The sequence below is a fragment of the Salvelinus fontinalis genome, chromosome 28 (genome assembly GCF_029448725.1).
Source record: "Salvelinus fontinalis isolate EN_2023a chromosome 28, ASM2944872v1, whole genome shotgun sequence".
Classification (NCBI taxonomy): Eukaryota; Metazoa; Chordata; class Actinopteri; order Salmoniformes; family Salmonidae; genus Salvelinus; species Salvelinus fontinalis.
In genome coordinates, this window is record NC_074692.1 from 38,992,022 (window position 1) to 39,015,792 (window position 23,771).

General features: G+C 45.4%; 1 protein-coding gene across 2 annotated transcripts in view; it reads left to right on the forward strand.

Moving 5' to 3' along the window:
- The window catches only part of LOC129826691 (ATP-binding cassette sub-family A member 2-like), a 149,265-nt gene that overhangs the window by 9,743 nt on the left and 115,751 nt on the right, over nucleotides 1–23,771 (forward strand). The gene's annotated exons all lie outside the window — the stretch shown is intronic.

Sequence of the window (23,771 nt, forward strand, 5' to 3'; positions counted from 1 at the left end):
CATGCACCCCACCCCCGCAAAGAGGGCATCAACATGGAAGTCACACATACGCCCAGGTAGTGAGCGGGCAAACAGGCCCAACCCCCACTCTTACACTCGCCCAAGCCAACGGCATGTACCAGATGCTCAGCAGGCTCTGCTCACACTTACTGGCCTGAGGCCAAACCCCGACCAACAACATTGGACACTTTATGGAACAAAAAGCCTTCACTATATCATCCTGGAATATCCAAGGTCTGAGGTCATCTGCCTTTGGCCTAAAGAGCAGGAACCCGGACTTCACCAAAGAAATCGGTAATGCAGACATTGTCATCCTGCAAGAAACCTGGTACAGAGGAGACGGACCCACTGGTTGCCCTCTAGGTTACAGAGAGCTGGTAGTCCCATCCACCAAACTACCAGGTGTGAAACAGGGAAGGGACTCAGGGGGAATGCTAATTTGGTATAGAGCAGACCTAACTCACTCCATTAAATTAATCAAAACAGGAACATTTTACATTTGGCTAGAAATTCAAAAGGAAATTATCTTAACAGAGAAAAATGTCCTCCTGTGTGCTACCTATATCCCCCCACTAGAATCCCCATACTTTAATGAAGACAGCTTCTCCATCCTGGAGGGGGAAATCAATCATTTCCAGGCCCAGGGACATGTATTAGTCTGTGGCGACCTAAATGCCAGAACTGGACAGGAACCTGACACCCTCAGCACACAGGGGGACAAACACCTACCTGGAGGTGACAGCATTCCCTCCCCCATATGCCCACCTAGGCACAACTATGACAACATAACCAACAAAAACGGGTCACAACTCCTGCAGCTCTGTCGCACGCTGGGTATGTACATAGTCAATGGTAGGCTTCGAGGGGACTCCTATGGTAGGTACACCTATAGCTCATCTCTTGGCAGTAGCACTGTAGACTACTTTATCACTGACCTCAACCCAGAGTCTCTCAGAGCGTTCACAGTCAGCCCACTGACACCCCTATCAGACCACAGCAAAATCACAGTCTACTTGAACAGAGCAATACTCAATCATGAGGCATCAAAGCCAAAGGAACTGAGTAACATTAAGAAATGCTATAGATGGAAGGAATGCAGTTTGGAAACCTACCAAAAAACAATTAGGCAACAGCAAATTCAATCCCTTTTAGACAACTTCCTGGGTAAAACGTTCCACTGCAATAGTGAAGGTGTAAACTTGGCAGTAGAAAATCTTAACAGTATATTTGACCTCTCAGCTTCCCTATCAAATCTAAAAATCTCAAATAGAAAACCGAAGAAAATGAACAACAATGACAAATGGTTTGATAAAGAATGCAAAAATCTAAGAAATAAATTGAGAAACCTGTCCAACCAAAAACATAGAGACCCGGAAAACCTGAGTCTACGCCTTCACTATGGTGAATCACTAAAACAATACAGAAATACACTACGGAAAAAAGAAGGAACAGCACGTCAGAAATCAGCTCAATGTAATTGAAGAATCCATAGACTCTAACCAATTCTGGGAAAATTGGAAAACACTAAACAAACAACAACACGAAGAATTATCTATCCAAAATGGAGATGTATGGGTAAACCACTTCTCCAATCTTTTTGGCTCTATAACAAAGAATAAAGAGCAAAAACATATACATGATCAAATACAAATCCTAGAATCAACTATTAAAGACTACCAGAACCCACTGGATTCTCCAATTACCTTGAATGAGTTACAGGACAAAATAAAAACCCTCCAACCCAAAAAGGCCTGTGGTGTTGATGGTATCCTTAATGAAATGATCAAATATACAGACAACAAATTCCAATTGGCTATATTAAAACTCTTTAACATCGTCCTTAGCTCTGGCATCTTCCCCAATATTTGGAACCAAGGACTGATCACCCCAATCCACAAAAGTGGAGACAAATTTGACCCCAATAACTACCGTGGAATATGCGTCAACAGTAACCTTGGGAAAATACTCTGCATTATCATTAACAGCAGACTCGTACATTTCCTCAATGAAAACAATGTACTGAGCAAATGTCAAATTGGCTTTTTACCAAATTACCGTACAACAGACCATGTATTCACCCTACACACCCTAATTGACAACCAAACAAACCAAAACAAAGGCAAAGTCTTCTCATGCTTTGTTGATTTCAAAAAAGCCTTCGACTCAATTTGGCATGAGGGTCTGCTATACAAATTGATGGAAAGTGGTGTTGGGGGTAAAACATACGACATCATAAAATCCATGTACACAAACAACAAGTGTGCGGTTAAAATTGGCAAAAAACACACACATTTCTTCACACAGGGTCGTGGGGTGAGACAGGGATGCAGCTTAAGCCCCACCCTCTTCAACATATATATCAACGAATTGGCGCGGGCACTAGAACAGTCTGCAGCACCCGGTCTCACCCTACTAGAATCCGAAGTCAAATGTCTACTGTTTGCTGATGATCTGGTGCTTCTGTCACCAACCAAGGAGGGCCTACAGCAGCACCTAGATCTTCTGCACAGATTCTGTCAGACCTGGGCCCTGACAGTAAATCTCAGTAAGACCAAAATAATGGTGTTCCAAAAAAGGTCCAGTCGCCAGGACCACAAATTCCATCTAGACACCGTTGCCCTAGAGCACACAAAAAACTATACATACCTCGGCCTAAACATCAGCACCACAGGTAGCTTCCACAGAGCTGTGAACGATCTGAGAGACAAGGCAAGAAGGGCATTCTATGCCATCAAAAGGAACATAAATTTCAACATACCAATTAGGATCTGGCTAAAAATACTTGAATCAGTCATAGAGCCCATTGCCCTTTATGGTTGTGAGGTCTGGGGTCCGCTCACCAACCAAGATTTCACAAAATGGGACAAACACCAAATTGAGACTCTGCATGCAGAATTCTGCAAAAATATCCTCCGTGTACAACGTAGAACACCAAATAATGCATGCAGAGCAGAATTAGGCCGATACCCACTAATTATCAAAATCCAGAAAAGAGCCGTTAAATTCTACAACCACCTAAAAGGAAGCGATTCCCAAACCTTCCATAACAAAGCCATCACCTACAGAGAGATGAACCTGGAGAAGAGTCCCCTAAGCAAGCTGGTCCTAGGGCTCTGTTCACAAACACAAACACACCCCACAGAGCCCCAGGACAACAGCACAATTAGACCCAACCAAATCATGAGAAAACAAAAAGATAATTACTTGACACATTGGAAAGAATTAACAAAAAAACAGAGCAAACTAGAATGCTATTTGGCCCTAAACAGAGAGTATACAGTGGCAGAATACCTAACCACTGTGACTGACCCAAACTTAAGGAAAGCTTTGACTATGTACAGACTCAGTGAGCATAGCCTTGCTATTGAGAAAGGCCGCCGTAGGCAGACATGGCTCTCAAGAGAAGACAGGCTATGTGCTCACTGCCCACAAAATGAGGTGGAAACTGAGCTGCACTTCCTAACCTCCTGCCCAATGTATGACCATATTAGAGAGACATATTTCCCTCAGATTACACAGATCCACAAAGAATTCGAAAACAAATCCAATTTTGATAAACTCCCATATCTACTGGGTGAAATTCCACAGTGTGCCATCACAGCAGCAAGATTTGTGACCTGTTGCCACCAGAAAAGGGCAACCAGTGAAGAACAAACACCATTGTAAATACAACCCATATTTATGTTTATTTATTTTAACTTGTGTGCTTTAACCATTTGTACATTGTTACAACACTGCATATATATAATATGACATTTGTAATGTCTTTATTGTTTTGAAACTTCTGTATGTGTAATGTTTACTGTTCATTTTTATTGTTTATTTGACTTTTGTATATTATCTACCTCACTTGCTTTGGCAATGTTAACACATGTTTCCCATGCCAATAAAGCCCCTTGAATTGAATTGAATTGAATTGAGATAGAGAGAGAGAGAGAGAGAGAGAGAGAGAGAGAGAGAGAGAGAGAGGGAGGGTGGGTGGTTATAGAACCCATTGACATATTTTCCTCATATTACTCACACCTACAAATAATTTGAAAACAAATTCAATTTTGATAAACTCATGTATCTATTGGGTGAAACCCACTGTGTGCAATCACAGCAGCAAGATTTGTGACCTGTTGCCACGAAAAAAAGGCAACCAGTGAAGAACAAACACCATTGTAAATACAACCTATATTTATATTTATTTGTTTTCCCTTTTGTACATAAAGTATTTGCACGTCACATAATATAACATTTAAAATCTCTTAATCATTTTGGAACTTTTGTGAGTGTAATGTTTACTGTTAATTTTTCATTGTTTATTTCACTTTTGTTTGTGGTCTATTTCACTTGCTTTGGCAATGTAAACATATGTTACCCATGCCAAGAAAGCTCCTGAAATTGAAAATGGAAATTGAAATCAAATTGTGGTCAAAGCCAAGAGAAAGAGATGGTGGTCAAAGCCGAGAGAAAGAGGGGGGTCAAAGCCAAGAGGGAGTGGCTGGTCACAGCCAAGAGAGGAAAAGGTGTGTTCAAAGGAGAGAGAGAGAGAGATGGTGGTCAAAACCAAGAGAGGCAGAGAGGGTGAGAGAGAGAGAGAGAGAGGGTGGTCAAAGCCGAGAGAGAGAGAAAGAGGGTTGTTAAAGCTAAGAGGGAAAGGATGGTAAAAGCTGAGAGAGAGAGGGTGAGAAAGAGAAACAAAGAGTGAGAGAGGGTTGTCAAAGCCAAGAGAGAGAAAAAGGGTGTGTAAAGCTGAGAAAGAGAGTTGTCAAAGCTGAGAGAGCGAGATGGTGGTCAAAGCCAAGAGAGTGAGAGAGGCTGGTCAAAGCCGAGAGAGAGAGAAGGTGGTCAAAGCCGAGAGAGTGAGAGAGGGTGGTCAAAGCCGAGAGAGTGGTCAAAGCCGAGAGCGTGAGAGATACAGTGGTCAAAGCCAAGAGGGAGTGAGAGAGGGTGGTCAAAACTGAGAGGGAGAGGGTGGTCAAAGCTGAGAGAGAGAGAGAGAGAGGGTGATCATAGCCGAGAGCAAGAAGGTGAGAGAGAGGGTTGTCAAAACCAAGAGAGAGAGAGGGTGGTCAAAGCTGAGAGAGAGAGAGAGAGGCTCAACAAAGTTGAGCGAGAGAGGGTGGTCAAAGCCGAGAGAGAGAGAGAGAGGGTCGACAAAGTTGAGCGAGAGAGGGTGGTCAAAACCAAGAGAGAGAGAGAGAGAGGGTGGTCAAAGCAGAGAGAGAGGGAGAGAGAGAAGGTTGTCAAAGTTGAGCGAGAGAGGATGGCAAAAGCCGAGAGAGAGGAGAGTGAGAGAGGGTGAGACAGAGAGACTTAGAGTGAGAGAGGTTGGTCAAAGCTAAGAGAGAGAGGGGGGTCAAAATTAAGTGAGAGAGAGAGAGGGTGGTCAAAGCTGAGAGAGCGAGGGTGGTCAAAGACGAGAGAGAGAGAGAGAGAGAGAAAGAGGGTGGTCAAAGCGAAGAGGGAGAGGCTGGTCATACCCGAGAGATGGAAAGGTTGTTCAAAGTGGAGCGAGAGAGAGAGGATGGTCAAAGCCAAGAGAAAGAGCACGAGGGTGTTCAAAGCCAAGAGAAAGAGAGAAAGAGAGAGAGAGAGGGTGGTCAAAGCCAAGAGAGAGAGAGAAAGAGAGAGAGAAAGAGAGAGAGGGTGATCAAAGCCAAGAGGGAAGGGATGGTCAAAGCCGAGAGAGAGAGAGTGAGAGAAAGACCAAAAGTCAGAGATAGGATTGTCAAAGCCAAGAGACAGAGAGAGATTGAGAGGGTGGTCAAAGCTGAGAGAGAAAGCCTCTTAAACTCCTACCTCACCACCCTGCCTGCAGCAGCACCAGCTCTCCTACCTCACCACCCTGCCTGGTACAGCAGCACCAGCTCTCCTACCTCACCACCCTGCCTGGTACAGCAGCACCAGCTCTCCTACCTCACCACCCTGCCTAGTACAGCAGCACCAGCTCTCCTACCTCACCACCCTGCCTAGTACAGCAGCACCAGCTCTCCTACCTCACCACCCTGCCTGCAGCAGCACCAGCTCTCCTACCTCACCACCCTGCCTGGTACAGCAGCACCAGCTCTCCTACCTCACCACCCTGCCTGGTACAGCAGCACCAGCTCTCCTACCTCACCACCCTGCCTGGTACAGCAGCACCAGCTCTCCTACCTCACCACCCTGCCTAGTACAGCAGCACCAGCTCTCCTACCTCACCACCCTGCCTAGTACAGCAGCACCCGCTCTCCTACCTCACCACCCTGCCTGGTACAGCAGCACCAGCTCTCCTACCTCACCACCCTGCCTGCAGCAGCACCAGCTCTCCTACCTCACGACCCTGCCTGCTGCAGCACCAGCTGTCCTACCTCACCACCCTGCCTGGTGCAGCAGCACCAACACTGATGACCTAGTTATCTCAGGGAGGTAGGCACTCAGCATCCCTGAATGATTGGCCGCACTGAGGCAGGCAGAGCTGGCTAGGTATCTATGGAGACAACAGAGAGAGAGAGTGAGGGGAGAGGGAAACAGAGAAAAAGAAAGAGTGGGGAAGGAAAGGGGGAGAAAGAGTGAGAGAAAGAGGGAGGGCTAAAGTGAGAGAGGGAGAGAGAGGGGTAGAGAGAGGGAGAGGGTCAGGGGGCCTGTCAGAACTGGCCCCTGTCAGACCTGGGCCCTGACAGACCTGGGCCCTGACAGACATGGGCCCTGACAGACCTGGGCCCTGACTGACCTGGGCCCTGTCAGACCTGGGCCCTGACAGACCTGGGCCCTGTCAGACCTGGGCCCTGACAGACCTGGGCCCTGACAGACCTGTGTCCTGACAGACCTGGGCCCTGACAGACCTGGGCCCTGTCAGACCTGGGCCCTGTCAGACCTGGGCCCTGTCAGACCTGGGCCCTGACAGACCTGTGTCCTGACAGACCTGGGCCCTGACAGACCTGGGCCCTGACAGACCTGGGCCCTGACAGACCTGGGTCTTGACAGACCTGGGCCCTGACAGACCTGGGTCCTGACAGACCTGGTCCCTGACAGTAAATCTCAGTGAGACAAAAGTATTGATGTTTCAAAAAAGGTTCCGTTGCCAGGACCACAAATACTAATTCCATCTAGACACCGTTGCCCTATATCAGTGGTTCCCAAACGTTTCCACATATAAAACACCATGGCTGAGGAAAGGCACTACTCCCAATATAAGTGAACCCCAAATCAATGTAGTTCTCATCATATCTGCACCTCTTCGATGGTCCATCGTCCCTGTCTGTTCGGTGCTTTCCCGGGTAAGAGGGCCAGTAGCTCTTCAGCTGCATCAGATTCACAACTGTCAGTGTCCATGCTAGCTGGGCTAACAACAAATGTAGAATTCCTGATGCTAGCACTGGATGTGCTCGTGGAAGAAGAACAACTTGTGTTGTCAACAGGTGCAGGTGTAGTACTGCTGGTAGTAGCAGTACTACCAGTAGAGCTGGTATGTGTCTCTATGGACGCAGGCCTTACTTTTGTTTTTAACCATTTATCCATTTTCGATCAAACGGAATGAGCAGCAACTACGTTTGTCTCCATACGGACCGTTAGTGGATTTCCCACAAGAGAGTAACGGTTAATGTGATTGGATGTTAATTATTTGACTAGGCTACCTGTATTTGACATTGTGTTGTTATTTCACTGAACACTAGATGGTTTCATTTTATTTTTGGCAGTGAAACGAGTCTACTCAGGTGAGAAAAGAACCTCACCCAAATGTATAGCCCCATTGGAAAATCTAGATGGACTGTTTGAAAATTCACAAAATGGGACAAACACGAAATTGATACTTTGAATGCAGAATTCTGCAAAAATATCCTTTGTGTACAACGTAAAACACCAAATAACGCATGCAGAGCAGAATTAGGCCGATACCCGCTAATTATCAAAATCCAGAAAAGAGACGTTAAGTTCTACAACCACCTAAAAGGAAGCGATTCCCAAACCTTCCATAAAAAAAGCCATCACCTACAGAGAGATGAACCTGGATAAGAGTCCCCAAAGCAAGCTGGTCCTGTTCCCAAACACAAACAGACCCCACAGAGTCCCAGCACAGCAACACAATTAGACCCAACTAAATCATGACAAAATAAAAAGATAGTTACTTGACACATTGTAAAGAATTAACAACAAAAAAACTGAGCATCTGGAATGCTATTTGGCCCTAAACAGAGAGTAGCAGTGGCAGAATACCTGACCACTGTGACTGACCCAAACTTAAGGAAAGCTTTGTACAGACTCAGTGAGTATAGCCTTGCTATTGAGAAAGGCCACTGTAGGCAGACCTGGCTCTCAAGAGAAGACAGGCTATGGAAAGGGAAATGGGGGATACCTAGTCAGTTGTACAACTGAATGTATTCAACTGAAATGTGTCTTCCACATTTAACCCAATCCCTCTGAATCAGAGAGGTGCGGGGGGTGCCAAGTGCGCACTGCCCACAAAATGAGGTGGAAAATGAGCTGCACTTCCTAACCTCCTGCCAAATGTATGACCATATTCGAGACACATATTTCCCTCAGATTACACATGTCCACAAAGAATTAGAAAACAAACCCAATTTTGATAAACTCCAACAGCTATTGGGTGAAATACCACAGTGTACCATCACAGCAGCAAGATGTGTGACCTGTTGCCACAAGAAAAGGGCAACCAGTGAAGAACAAACACCATTGTAAATACAACCCATATATATGTTTATTTATTTTCCCTTTTGTACTTTAACTATTTGCAGATAATATTACATGTATAATGTCTTTATTATTTTGTAACTTTTGTGAGTGTGATGTTTACTGTTAATTTGTATTGTTTATTCAACTTTTGTTTATTATCTAGTTCACTTGCTTTTGCAATGTTAACATATGTTTCCCATGCCAATAAAGCCCTTAAATTGAAAATAATTTGAATTGAGAGGGAGGGAGGGGCAGAGACAGGGAGCGAGAGGGGTAGAGGGAGGGGGGAGAGAGAGAGGGGTGCGTTTGGAGACTAAGGAAGAGAACGAGGAAGAGAACCACCCGACAGATAAGAGAGCACACAACAACTACAGAGGAGAAAGTTAACTGGCTGGCCAATGAATTATAAATGCTATCTGTAAACTCTAATGGACTAGCACTGCAGCAGCTCATAGAGGCTGGGGATGTTAGACATGGGCTATCTCTGTATGCTGATCTCACAGCAGGGACTCAAACAGGAGAGAGAGAGATGGAAGTTGGTCTGGAGGAGAGTCAGTATTACACTACTGTACGGTCCTGATGTGTACTGCTGCAATCCATTATCTAGTCTCTCTCAAAAGACTTGCAAGCAGAAACAGCGGCTCTGAGAAGAGATTAACATTATCCCTCACCACCATTATCCTTCACCACAATTATCCCTCACCACCATTATCTCTCACCACCATTATCCTCACCACCATTATCCTTCACCACCAGTATCCTTCACCACCATTATCCATCACCACCATTATCCCTCACCACCCTTATCCTTCACCACCATTATCCTTCACCACAATTATCCCTCACCACCATTATCTCTCACCACCATTATCCTTCACCACCATTATCCTCACCACCATTACCCTTCACCACCAGTATCCTTCACCACCATTATCCATCACCACCATTATCCCTCACCACCCTTATCCTTCACCACCATTATCCTTCACCACCATTATCCCTCACCACCATTATCCCTCACCACCATTATCCTTCACCAGATAGTGTGAGCTCATGAATGACATCCATGAGTCTTGACTAGAGCTTTCAGAATGATTTGGCCCAACCTGAAGTGGCTGTAAGGTCTAATTCATGTCTGTCTGTCTGTCTGTCTGTCTGTCTGTCTGTCTGTCTGCCTGCCTGCCTGCCTGCCTGCCTGCCTGCCTGCCTGCCTGCCTGTCTGTCTGTCTGTCTGTCTGTCTGTCTGTCTGTCTGTCTGTCTGTCTGTCTGTCTGTCTGAATGTATTGTATTTCAGCCACTGAAAAAAAATATCTCATCAATGTCATTCAAGTGAAATGATATGACAAATTCTTAAATGCTTTTACACGCTACATTTGTTTTGATTTAATGCATCTTTTTTGAAAATAATTTAAATAGAAACAGTTGAAATATAGAAATCTTGAATTAGGCCTATTTCAGAATATATTCAACAAGTCAGAAGAGAACACCTGCAAGCACTACGTAAACTTTTATTCACCAAAGGGGATTTCTACATTCCTGGATGATCCAATTGTATGAATATCCAAATACATGAGGATTTTAATTGCCGTCTTATTCAAATAGAGACGGCTGTGGAATATTACTGTTCAGTGTGTGATTAATTGAATTGTTACTTCAGCCCGGGGCTGTATTTGATGTTTAACTATCATGCTTTTGCAACCATGTTTTTTTATGATTTAGCAAAAAAATTAATTGCTTGATAACAGTTGGGCACATATGGTACCTGAGCCTTAGTTGCCATTACAAGGATGAGGGAACTTGCTGTAGTCTGTATTGATGCTGTTTGTTACTGAAATGAATATGCTTTATGATGCAGCATGATAAACACACACAGAGACAGCTTTATGGCTGATTTATAACACAACCAGTAAACATGGCGTTGCAGTAGCTCTTCTAGTGGCTCACTCCTGTCCTGGTCCACGCAGGGCCTCTCTAGGACTTTATTGTTTTGTATTTATTTCACCTTTATTTAACCAGGTAGGCCAGTTGAGAACAAGTTCTCATTTACAACTACGACCTGGCCAAGATAAAGCAAAGCATTGTGACAAAAACAACAACACAGAGTTACACATAAACAAACGTACAGTCAATAACACAAAATAAAACAAAATAGAAAGATCTATGTAGTGCAAATGTAGAAGAGTAGGGAGGTAGGCAATAAATAGGTCATAGAGGCAAAAATAATTACAATTTAGCATTAATACTGGAGTGATGGATTTGCAGATGATGATGTGCAAGTAGAGATACTGGGGTGCAAAGACCAAGAGGGTACGTAATAATATGGGGATGAGGTAGTCCGGTGTGATGTTTACAGATGGGCTGTGTCCAGGTACAGTGAACGGTAAGCTGCTCTGACAGCTGATGCTTAAAGTTAGAGAGGGAAATATACGACTCCAGCTTCAGAGATTTTTGCAATTTGTTCCAGTCATTGGCAGCAGAGAACTGGAAGGAAAGGCGGCCAAAGGAAGTGTTGGCTTTGGGGATGACCAGTGATATATACCTGCTGGAGCGCGTGCTACAGGTGGATGTTGCTATGGTGACCAGTGAGCTGAGATAAGGCGGGGATTTACCTAGCAAAGACTTATAGATGACCTGGAGCCAGTGGGTTTGGCGACGGATATGTAGTCAGGGCCAGCCAAAGAGAGCATAGAGGTCGCAGTGGTGGGTAGTATATGGGTCTTTGGTGATAAAACTGATGGCACTGTGATAGACTACATCCAAACTGTGATAGACTACATCCAGTTTGCTGAGTAGAGTGTTGGAGGCTATTTTGTAAATGACATCGCCGAAGTCAAGGATTGGTAGGATAGTCAGTTCTACGAGGGTATATTTGGCGGCATGAGTGAAAGAGGCTTTGTTGCGAAATAGGAAGCCGATTCTGGACTTGATTTTGGATTGGAGATGCTTAATGTGAGTCGGGAATGAGTGTTTACAGTCTAACCAGACACCTAGGTATTTGTAGTTGTCCACATATTCTAGGTCAGAACCGTCCAGAGTAGTGATGCTAGTCGGGCAAGAGGGTGCGGGCAGCAATCGGTTGAAGAGCATGCACTTAGTTTTACTAGCATTTAAAAACAGTTGGAGGCCACGGAAGGAGTGTTGTATGACATTGAAGCTCGTTTGGAGGTTTGTTAACACAGTGTCCAAAGAAGGGCCAAATGTATACAGAATGGTGTCGTCTGCATAGAGGTGGATCAGAGAATCACCAGCAGCAAGAGCGACATCATTGATATATACAGGACAAAACGTTGGACTATCTCAAGCCTGACACACACTAACCTGGTCCATTCAGGGTCTCTCTAGGACTAGACGTTGGGCTATCTCAAGCCTGACACACACTAACCTGGTCCATTCAGGGTCTCTCTAGGACTAGATGTTGGGCTATCTCAAGCCTGACACACACTAACCTGGTCCATTCAGGGTCTCTCTAGGACTAGACGTTGGGCTATCTCAAGCCTGACACACACTAACCTGGTCCATTCAGGGACTAGACGTTGGACTATCCCAAGCCTGACACACACTAACCTGGTCCATTCAGGGTCTCTCTAGGACTAGACGTTGGGCTATCTCAAGCCTGACACACACTAACCTGGTCCATTCAGGGTCTCTCTAGGACTAGACGTTGGGCTATCTCAAGCCTGACACACACTAACCTGGTTCATTCAGGGCCTCTATAGGACTAGACGTTGGGCTATCTCAAGCCTGACACACACTAACCTGGTCCATTCAGGGCCTCTATAGGACTAGACGTTGGGCTATCTCAAGCCTGACACACACTAACCTGGTCCATTCAGGGCCTCTATAGGACTAGACGTTGGGCTATCTCAAGCCTGACACACACTAACCTGGTTCATTCAGGGCCTCTATAGGACTAGACGTTGGACTATCTCAAGCCTGACACACACTAACCTGGTCCATTCAGGGTCTCTCTAGGACTAGACGTTGGACTATCTCAAGCCTGACACACACTAACCTGGTCCATTCAGGGTCTCTCTAGGACTAGACGTTGGGCTATCTCAAGCCCGACACACACTAACCTGGTCCATTCAGGGTCTCTCTAGGACTAGACGTTGGGCTATCTCAAGCCCGACACACACTAACCTGGTCCATTCAGGGACTAGACGTTGGACTATCCCAAGCCTGACACACACTAACCTGGTCCATTCAGGGCCTCTATAGGACTAGACGTTGGGCTATCTCAAGCCTGACACACACTAACCTGGTCCATTCAGGGCCTCTATAGGACTAGACGTTGGACTATCTCAAGCCTGACACACACTAACCTGGTCCATTCAGGGTCTCTCTAGGACTAGACGTTGGGCTATCTCAAGCCTGACACACACTAACCTGGTCCATTCAGGGACTCTCTAGGACTAGACGTTGGGCTATCTCAAGCCTGACACACACTAACCTGGTACCATACTGTGCTGCAGCTCTTCCATTGTTATCATGCATGAAGAGTTGCCTATAAGCTATAGCGCATACAGTATGGGTCAGTTCCAATTCAGTTCCATCTGTAGTTTCACTGGCCTAGTTTAGACACACAGCCTGGTAGGGGTTGTAGTAGTAGTGGTAGTGGTGGTGGTTGTGGTATTAGTGGTAGTAGTAGTGGTAGTAGTGGTAATGGTTGTGGTGGTAATGGTAGTAGTAGTAGGAGTGATGGTAGTAGTGGTTGTAGTGGTAGTGGTAGTGATAGTAGTAGTGGTAGTAGTGATTGTAGTGGTGTGGTAGTGATAGTAGTAGTGGTGGTAGTGGTTGTAGTAGTGGTTGTAGTGGTAGTGCTGGTAGTGGTGGTGGTTGTAGTAGTGGTAGTAGTGATGGTGGTAGTGGTGGTAGTAGTGGTAGTAGTGGTGGTAGTAGTAGTGGTGGTAGTAGTAGTGGTGGTAGTGGTAGTAGTAGTGGTAGTAGTGGTAATAGTAGTGGTAGTAGTAGTGGTAGTATCTCAAGCCTGACACACACTAACCTGGTCCATAGTAGTAGTGATGGTAGTATTGGTGGTAGTGGTGGTAGTACTGGTAGTAGTAGTGGTGGTAGTAGTGGTGGTAGTAGTAGTGGATGTAGTGGTTGTAGTGGTAGTAGTGGTGGTGGTGGTGGTAGTAGTACTAGTGGTAGTGATGGTAGTAGTGGTAGTAGTAGTGATGGTAGTAGTGGTAGTAGTAGTGGTGGTAGTAGTGGTGGTAGTAGTAGTGGATGTAGTGGTTGTAGTGGTAGTAGTGGTGGTAGTAGTAGTGGTAGTAGTGGTTGTAGTGGTAGTAGTGGTGGTGGTGGTGGTAGTAGTACTAGTAGTAGTGATGGTAGTAGTGGTAGTGATGGTAGTAGTGGTAGTAGTAGTGATGGTAGTAGTGGTAGTAGTGATGGTAGTGGTAGTAGTGGTAGTAGTACTAGTGGTAGTGATGGTAGTAGTGGTAGTAGTAGTGATGGTAGTAGTGGCACTAGGAGTGGTGGTAGTGATGGTAATAGTGGTAGTAGTCGTGATGGTGGTAGTGGTGGTAGTAGTAGTGGTAGTAGTAGTGGTGGTAGTAGTAGTGGTAGTAGGGGTAATAGTAGTGGTAGTAGTAGTGGTAGTAGTGGTGGTAGTAGTAGTGGTAGTAGTGGTAGTAGTAGTGGTAGTAGTAGTGGTAGTAGTAGTGGTAGTAGTAGTAGTAGTGGTAGTAGTAGTAGTGGTGGTAGTAGTAGTGGTGGTAGTGGTAGTAGTTGTAGTAGTGGTGGTAGTAGTAGTGGTAGTAGTGGTGGTAGTGGTAGTAGTAGGGGTAGATGTAGTGGTAGTACTAGTGGTAGTGATGGTAGTAGTGGTAGTGGTAGTGGTGGTGGGAGTGGTGGTAGTAGTGGTAGTAGTGGTGGTAGTAGTAGTGGTGGTAGTGGTAGTAGTGGTAGTAGTGGTGGTAGTAGTAGTGGTAGTAGTGGTAGTAGTAGTGGTAGTAGTGGTAATAGTGGTGGTAGTGGTAGTGGTGGTAGGAGTGGTGGTAGTAGTGGCAGTAGTGGTGGTAGTAGTAGTAGTGGTAGTAGTGGTAGTAGTAGTGGTAGTAGTAGTGGTAGTTGTAGTGGTGGTAGAAGTGGTGGTAGTAGTGGTAGTAGTGGTAGTAGTGGTAGTAGTAGTGTTGGTGGTAGTAGTGGTAGTAGTAGTGGTAGTAGTAGTAGTAGTAGTGGTGGTAGTGGTAGTAGTAGTGGTGGTGGTAGTGGTACTATTGGTAGAAGTAGTGATGGTATTAGTGGTGGTATTAGTGGTAGTAGTAGCAGTAGTAGTGGTAGTAGTAGTGGTACTACTGGTAGTAGTAGTGATGGTAGTAGTGGTGGTATTAGTGGTAGTAGTAGCAGTAGTAGTGGTAGTAGTAGTAGTAGTGGTGGTAGTGGTAGTAGTAGTGGTGGTGGTAGTGATGGCAGTAGTGGTAGTAGTGGTAGTAGTAGTGGTAGTAGTAGTGGTAGTAGTGGTAGTAGTGGTGGTAGTGGTTGTAGTGGTAGTAGTAGTGGTGGTAGTGGTAGTAGTGGTAGTAGTAGTAGTGGTGGTAGTGGTAGTAGTGGTAGTAGTAGTGGTAATAGTGGTGGTAGTGGTAGTGGTGGTAGGAGTGGTGGTAGTAGTGGTAGTAGTAGTAGTGGTAGTAGTGGTGGTAGTAGTAGTGGTGGTAGTAGTAGTGGTAGTAGTGGTGGTAGTGGTAGTAGTAGTGGTAGTTGTAGTGGTAGTACTAGTGGTAGTGATGGTGGTAGTGGTAGTGGTGGTAGGAGTGGTGGGAGTAGTGGTAGTAGTGGTGGTAGTAGTAGTGGTGGTAGTGGTAGTAGTGGTAGTAGTGGTGGTAGTAGTAGTGGTAGTAGTGGTAGTAGTAGTGGTACTAGTGGTAGTAGTAGTGGTAGTAGTGGTAATAGTGGTGGTAGTGGTAATGGTGGTAGGAGTGGTGGTAGTAGTAGTGGTGGTTGTGGTAGTAGTGGTGGTAGTGGTAGTAGTAGTGGTAGTTGTAGTGGTAGTACTAGTGGTAGTAGTAGTGGTAGTAGTGGTGGTAGTAGTAGTGGTAGTAGTAGTGGTAGTAGTAGTGGTAGTAGTAGTAGTGGTGGTAGTAGTAGTGGTGGTAGTAGTAGTGGTGGTAGTGGTAGTAGTTGTAGTAGTGGTGGTAGTAATAGTGGTAGTAGTAGTGGTAGTGGTAGTAGTAGTGGTAGTTGTAGTGGTAGTACTAGTGGTAGTGATGGTAGTAGTGGTAGTGGTAGTGTTGGTAGGAGTGGTGGTAGTAGTGGTAGTAGTGGTAATAGTGGTGGTAGTGGTAGTGGAGCTAGGAGTGGTGGTAGTAGTGGTAGTAGTGGTGGTAGTAGTAGTGGTGGTAGTGGTAGTAGTGGTGGTAGTAGTAGTGGTAGTAGTGGTGGTAGTGGTAGTAGTAGTGGTAGTTGTAGTGGTAGTACTAGTGGTAGTGATGGTAGTAGTGGTGGTAGTGATGGCAGTAGTGGTAGTAGTAGTGGTAGTAGTGATGGTAGTAGGGGTAGTGGTAGTGGTGGTAGAAGTGGTGGTAGTAGTAGTGGTAGTAGGGGTAGTAGTAGTGTTGGTGATAGTAGTAGTGGTAGTAGTAGTAGTAGTGGTGGTAGTGGTAGTAGTAGTGGTGGTGGTAGTGGTACTATTGGTAGAAGTAGTTGTGGTATTAGTGGTAGTAGTAGCAGTAGTAGTGGTAGTAGTAGTGGTACTACTGGTAGTAGTAGTGGTGGTGGTAGTGGTGGCAGTGGTAGTAGTACTGGTAGTAGTAGTGGTAGTAGTAGTGGTAGTAGTGGTAGTAGTGGTTGTAGTGGTAGTAGTAGTGGTGGTAGTGGTAGTAGTGGTAGTGGTAGTGGTAATAGTGGTGGTAGTGGTAGTGGTGGTAGGAGTGGTGTAAGTAGTGGTAGTAGTGGTGGTAGTAGTAGTGGTGGTAGTAGTAGTGGTAATAGTGTTGGTAGTGGTAGTAGTAGTGGTAGTTGTAGTGGTAGTACTAGTGTTAGTGATGGTAGTGGTGGTAGGAGTGGTGGTAGTAGTGGTAGTAGTGGTGATAGTAGTAGTGGTGGTAGTGGTAGTAGTGGTAGTAGTGGTGGTGGTAGTAGTGGTAGTAGTAGTGGTAGTAGTGGTAATAGTGGTGGTAGTGGTAGTGGTGGTAGGAGTGGTGGTAGTAGTGGTAGGAGTGGTGGTGGTAGTAGTGGTGGTAGTGTTAGTAGTGGTGGTAGTAGTAGTGGTAGTAGTGGTGGTAATGGTAGTAGTAGTGGTAGTTGTAGTGGTAGTACTAGTGGTAGTGATGGTAGTAGTGGTAGTGGTGGTAGTAGTAGTAGTAGTGGTAGTAGTGGTAGTAGTGGTAGTAGGGGTAGTAGTAGTGTTGGTGGTAGTAGTAGTGGTAGTAGTAGTAGTAGTGGTGGTGTTGGTAGTAGTAGTGGTGGTGGTAGTGGTACTATTGGTAGAAGTAGTGATGGTATTAGTGGTGGTATTAGTGGTAGTAGTAGCAGTAGTAGTGGTAGTAGTAGTGGTACTACTGGTAGTAGTAGTGATGGTAGTAGTGGTGGTATTAGTGGTAGTAGTAGCAGTAGTAGTGGTAGTAGTAGTAGTAGTGGTGGTAGTGGTAGTAGTAGTGGTGGTGGTAGTGATGGTAGTAGTGGTAGTAGTGGTAGTAGTGGTAGTAGTGGTGGTAGTGATGGTAGTAGTGGTAGTGGTAGTAGTGGTGGTAGTAGTGGTGGTAGTGATGGTAGTTTAGTGGTGGTAGTGATGGTAGTAGTGGTGGTGGTAGTAGTAGTGGTTGTGGTAGTGATGGTAGTAGTGGTGGTAGTAGTGGTAGTAGTAGTGGTTGTAGTGGTGGTAGTAGTGGTGGTAGTGATGGTAGTAGTAGTGGTGGTAGTGATGGTAGTAGTGGTGGTGGTAGTAGTGGTAGTAGTGATGGTAGTAGTAGTGGTGGTAGTGGTGGTGGTAGTGGTGGTAGTAGTAGTGGTGGTAGTGATGGTAGTAGTGGTGGTAGTAGTAGTGGTAGTAGTGATGGTAGTAGTAGTGGTGGTAGTGATGGTAGTAGTGGTGGTGTTAGTGGTGGTAGTGATGGTAGTCGTGGTGGTAGTAGTAGTGGTAGTAGTGGTAGTAATGATGGTACTAGTGATGGTGGTAGTGGTGGTGGTAGTGGTGGTAGTAGTAGTGGTTGTACTGGTAGTGGTAGTAGTGGTAGTAGTGGTGGTAGTAGTAGTGGTGGTAGTGATGGTAGTAGTAGTGGTGGTAGTGATGGTAGTAGTGGTAGTAGTGGTGGTAGTGATGGTAGTAGTGGAAGTAGTGGTGGTAGTGATGGTAGTAGTTGTAGTAGTGGTAGTAGTGTTGGTAGTAGTAGTGGTAGTAGTGATGGTAGTAGTAGTGGTGGTAGTGATGGTAGTAGTGGTGGTGGTAGTGGTGGTAGTAGTAGTGGTAGTACTGGTAGTGGTAGTAGTGGTAATAGTGGTGGTAGTAGTAGTGGTGGTAGTGATGTAGTAGTGGTGGTGGTAGTGGTGGTAGTAGTAGTGGTAGTACTGGTAGTGGTAGTAGTGGTAATAGTGGTGGTAGTAGTAGTGGTGGTAGTGATGGTAGTAGTAGTGGTGGTAGTGATGGTGGTAGTGGCGGTAGTAGTAGTGGTAGTACTGGTAGTGGTAGTAGTGGTAATAGTGGTGGTAGTAGTAGTGGTGGTAGTGATGGTAGTAGTGGTGGTAGAAGTGGTGGTAGTAGTAGTGGTAGTAGGGGTAGTAGTAGTGTTGGTGATAGTAGTAGTGGTAGTAGTAGTAGTAGTGGTGGTAGTGGTAGTAGTAGTGGTGGTGGTAGTGGTACTATTGGTAGAAGTAGTGGTGGTATTAGTGGTAGTAGTAGCAGTAGTAGTGGTAGTAGTAGTGGTACTACTGGTAGTAGTAGTGATGGTAGTAGTGGTGGTATTAGTGGTAGTAGTAGCAGTAGTAGTGGTAGTAGTAGTAGTAGTGGTGGTAGTGGTAGTAGTAGTGGTGGTGGTAGTGGTGGCAGTGGTAGTAGTACTGGTAGTAGTAGTGGTAGTAGTAGTGGTAGTAGTGGTAGTAGTGGTTGTAGTGGTAGTAGTAGTGGTGGTAGTGGTAGTAGTGGTAGTGGTAGTGGTAATAGTGGTGGTAGTGGTAGTGGTGGTAGGAGTGGTGTAAGTAGTGGTAGTAGTGGTGGTAGTAGTAGTGGTGGTAGTAGTAGTGGTAATAGTGTTGGTAGTGGTAGTAGTAGTGGTAGTTGTAGTGGTAGTACTAGTGTTAGTGATGGTAGTGGTGGTAGGAGTGGTGGTAGTAGTGGTAGTAGTGGTGATAGTAGTAGTGGTGGTAGTGGTAGTAGTGGTAGTAGTGGTGGTGGTAGTAGTGGTAGTAGTAGTGGTAGTAGTGGTAATAGTGGTGGTAGTGGTAGTGGTGGTAGGAGTGGTGGTAGTAGTGGTAGGAGTGGTGGTGGTAGTAGTGGTGGTAGTGTTAGTAGTGGTGGTAGTAGTAGTGGTAGTAGTGGTGGTAATGGTAGTAGTAGTGGTAGTTGTAGTGGTAGTACTAGTGGTAGTGATGGTAGTAGTGGTAGTGGTAGTGGTGGTAGTAGTAGTAGTAGTGGTAGTAGTGGTAGTAGTGGTAGTAGGGGTAGTAGTAGTGTTGGTGGTAGTAGTAGTGGTAGTAGTAGTAGTAGTGGTGGTGTTTGTAGTAGTAGTGGTGGTGGTAGTGGTACTATTGGTAGAAGTAGTGATGGTATTAGTGGTGGTATTAGTGGTAGTAGTAGCAGTAGTAGTGGTAGTAGTAGTGGTACTACTGGTAGTAGTAGTGATGGTAGTAGTGGTGGTATTAGTGGTAGTAGTAGCAGTAGTAGTGGTAGTAGTAGTAGTAGTGGTGGTAGTGGTAGTAGTAGTGGTGGTGGTAGTGATGGTAGTAGTGGTAGTAGTGGTAGTAGTGGTAGTAGTGGTGGTAGTGGTAGTAGTGGTGGTAGTAGTGGTAGTAGTAGTGGTTGTAGTGGTGGTAGTAGTGGTGGTAGTGATGGTAGTTTAGTGGTGGTAGTGATGGTAGTAGTGGTGGTGGTAGTGATGGTAGTTTAGTGGTGGTAGTGATGGTAGTAGTGGTGGTGGTAGTAGTAGTGGTTGTGGTAGTGATGGTAGTAGTGGTGGTAGTAGTGGTAGTAGTAGTGGTTGTAGTGGTGGTAGTAGTGGTGGTAGTGATGGTAGTAGTAGTGGTGGTAGTGATGGTAGTAGTGGTGGTGGTATTAGTGGTAGTAGTGATGGTAGTAGTAGTGGTGGTAGTGGTGGTGGTAGTGGTGGTAGTAGTAGTGGTGGTAGTGATGGTAGTAGTGGTGGTAGTAGTAGTGGTGGTAGTGATGGTAGTTTAGTGGTGGTAGTGATGGTAGTAGTGGTGGTGGTAGTAGTAGTGGTTGTGGTAGTGATGGTAGTAGTGGTGGTAGTAGTGGTAGTAGTAGTGGTTGTAGTGGTGGTAGTAGTGGTGGTAGTGATGGTAGTAGTAGTGGTGGTAGTGATGGTAGTAGTGGTGGTGGTATTAGTGGTAGTAGTGATGGTAGTAGTAGTGGTGGTAGTGGTGGTGGTAGTGGTGGTAGTAGTAGTGGTGGTAGTGATGGTAGTAGTGGTGGTGGTAGTGGTGGTAGTGATGGTAGTCGTGGTGGTAGTAGTAGTGGTAGTAGTGGTAGTAATGATGGTACTAGTGATGGTGGTAGTGGTGGTGGTAGTGGTGGTAGTAGTAGTGGTTGTACTGGTAGTGGTAGTAGTGGTAGTAGTGGTGTAGTAGTAGTGGTGGTAGTGATGGTTGTAGTAGTGGTGGTAGTGATGGTAGTAGTGGTAGTAGTGGTGGTAGTGATGGTAGTAGTGGAAGTAGTGGTGGTAGTGATGGTAGTAGTTGTAGTAGTGGTAGTAGTAGTGGTAGTAGTGATGGTAGTAGTAGTGGTGGTAGTGATGGTAGTAGTGGTGGTGGTAGTGGTGGTAGTAGTGGTGGTGGTAGTGGCGGTAGTAGTAGTGGTAGTACTGGTAGTGGTAGTAGTGGTAATAGTGGTGGTAGTAGTAGTGGTGGTAGTGATGGTAGTAGTGGTGGTGGTAGTGGTGGTAGTAGTAGTGGTAGTACTGGTAGTGGGAGTAGTGGTAATAGTGTTGGTAGTAGTAGTGGTGGTAGTGACGGTAGTAGTAGTAGTGGTAGTGATGGTAGTAGTGGGGGTGGTAGTAGTTTTAGTAGTGGTGGTAATGGTCGGGAATAGAGGCTCAAACAGCCCATGAATTATCGAGAGTCTTCTGCTCTGACTCATTCCTTTCTGAGAACCGACCATGCTGGATGGAGACTGGATTAAGTATACAGGACATGGAGAGAAAAATAGATATACAGATATCCCAGCAGCCAATGTTTGGGGGGAAAACTACAATGGTTGTTCAATTCCCAGACAGAGAGCGGGAGAGGCAGAGAGGGAGAGGCAGAGAGAGAGAGGTAGAGAGGGAGAGGCAGAGAGGCAGAGAGGGAGAGGCAGAGAGGCAGAGAGGGAGAGGGGAGAGGCAGAGAGGGTGAGGCAGAGAGGGAGAGGCAGAGAGGCAGAGAGAGAAAGAGAGGGAGAGAGGGAGAGAAGGAGAGAGAGAGAGAGAGAGAGAGAGAGAGAGAGCAAGAGAGAGAGAGAGAGAGAGCAAGAGAGAGAGAGAGAGAGCAAGAGAGAGAGAGAGAGAGAGAGAGAGAGAGCAAGAGAGAGAGAGAGAGAGCAAGAAAGAGAGAGAGAGAGAGAGAGAGGGAGAGAGAGAGAGACTACTATCACGACAGAGTGGAGGTGTTAATAATGAGACAAGTAAATGGCTTTCAAGCCTCAGAATAGGGCCCGATTCTCTGTTCTGAATCAATGATAGCACTGAACGAGCAGGGAACAGGGAGAGCCTGGAGTCACACTGGAAGAGGAGTGTTTAAAAATTAAGTGAAGTCGACTGTGCTAATGAAGCAATACAAACCAGGTGTGAAGTTAATTACTGGAGACAGAGCTAGTCTGAAGAGAGAGAGAGAGACAGAGAGCGGGACAAACCAAAACAAAGGCAAAGTCTTCTCATGCTTTGTTGATTTCAAAAAAGCCTTCGACTCAATTTGGCATGAGGGTCTGCTATACAAATTGATGGAAAGTGGTGTTGGGGGTAAAACGTACGACATTATAAAATCCATGGACACAAACAACAAGTGTGCGGTTAAAATTGGCAAAAAACACACACATTTCTTCACACAGGGTCGTGGGGTGAGACAGGGATGCAGCTTAACCCCCACCCTCTTCAACATATATATCAACGAATTGGCGCGGGCACTAGAACAGTCTGCAGCACCCGGTCTCACCCTACTAGAATCCGAAGTCAAATGTCTACTGTTTGCTGATGATCTGGTGCTTCTGTCACCAACCAAGGAGGGCCTACAGCAGCACCTAGATCTTCTGCACAGATTCTGTCAGACCTGGGCCCTGACAGTAAATCTCAGTAAGACCAAAATAATGGTGTTCCAAAAAAGGTCCAGTCGCCAGGACCACAAATTCCATCTAGACACCGTTGCCCTAGAGCACACAAAAAACTATACATACCTCGGCCTAAACATCAGCACCACAGGTAACTTCCACAAAGCTGTGAACGATCTGAGAGACAAGGCAAGAAGGGCATTCTATGCCATCAAAAGGAACATAAATTTCAACATACCAATTAGGATCTGGCTAAAAATACTTGAATCAGTCATAGAGCCCATTGCCCTTTATGGTTGTGAGGTCTGGGGTCCGCTCACCAACCAAGATTTCACAAAATGGGGCAAACACCAAATTGAGACTCTGCATGCAGAATTCTGCAAAAATATCCTCCGTGTACAACGCAGAACACCAAATAATGCATGCAGAGCAGAATTAGGCCGATACCCACTAATTATCAAAATCCAGAAAAGAGCCGTTAAATTCTACAACCACCTAAAAGGAAGCGATTCCCAAACCTTTCATAACAAAGCCATCACCTACAGAGAGATGAACCTGGAGAAGAGTCCCCTAAGCAAACTGGTCCTAGGGCTCTGTTCACAAACACAAACACACCCCACAAAGCCCCAGGACAACAGCACAATTAGACCCAACCAAATCATGAGAAAACAAAAAGATAATTACTTGACACATTGGAAAGAATTAACAAAAAAACAGAGCAAACTAGAATGCTATTTGGCCCTAAACAGAGAGTACACAGTGGCAGAATACCTGACCACTGTGACTGACCCAAACTTAAGGAAAGCTTTGACTATGTACAGACTCAGTGAGCATAGCCTTGCTATTGAGAAAGGCCACCGTAGGCAGACATGGCTCTCAAGAGAAGACAGGCTATGTGCACACTGCCCACAAAATGAGGTGGAAACCGAGCTGCACTTCCTAACCTCCTGCCCAATGTATGACCATATTAGAGACACATATTTCCCTCAGATCACACAGATCCACAAAGAATTCGAAAACAAATCCAATTTTGATAAACTCCCATATCTACTGGGTGAAATTCCACAGTGTACCATCACAGCAGCAAGATTTGTGACCTGTTGCCACAAGAAAAGGGCAACCAGTGAAGAACAAACACCATTGTAAATACAACCCATATTTATGCTTACTTATTTTAACTTGTGTGCTTTAACCATTTGTACATTGTTACAACACTGTATATATTTAATATGACACTCGTAATGTCTTTATTGTTTTGAAACTTCTGTATGTGTAATGTTTACTGTTAATTCGTTTTGTTTGTTTCACTTTTGTGTATTGTCTACCTCATTTGCTTTGGCAATGTTAACACATGTTTCCCATGCCAATAAAGCCCCTTGAATTGAATTGAATTGAATTGAGAGAGAGAAAGAGAGAGAGAGAGAGAGAGAGAGAGAGAGAGAGTGAGAGAGAGAGAGAGAGAGAGAGAGAGAGAGAGATTAGCAGTCATAGTCTTTCTCCTGTTGTAACTGTGCATGTGTGTGTGGGTGTATGCATGGATGTGTATGTGCGTGTGTGTGTGAGTATGTGCGTGCATGCTTTCGTGTGTGTGTTGTGTCCCTACTTGCTGTTACAGATCTGTGGGCAGTAAAAATGCTCTCACACCAACTGAGACCAGCGTTGACAGAGATGGCCTGCGTGCGTGTGTTCGTTTATTGATCA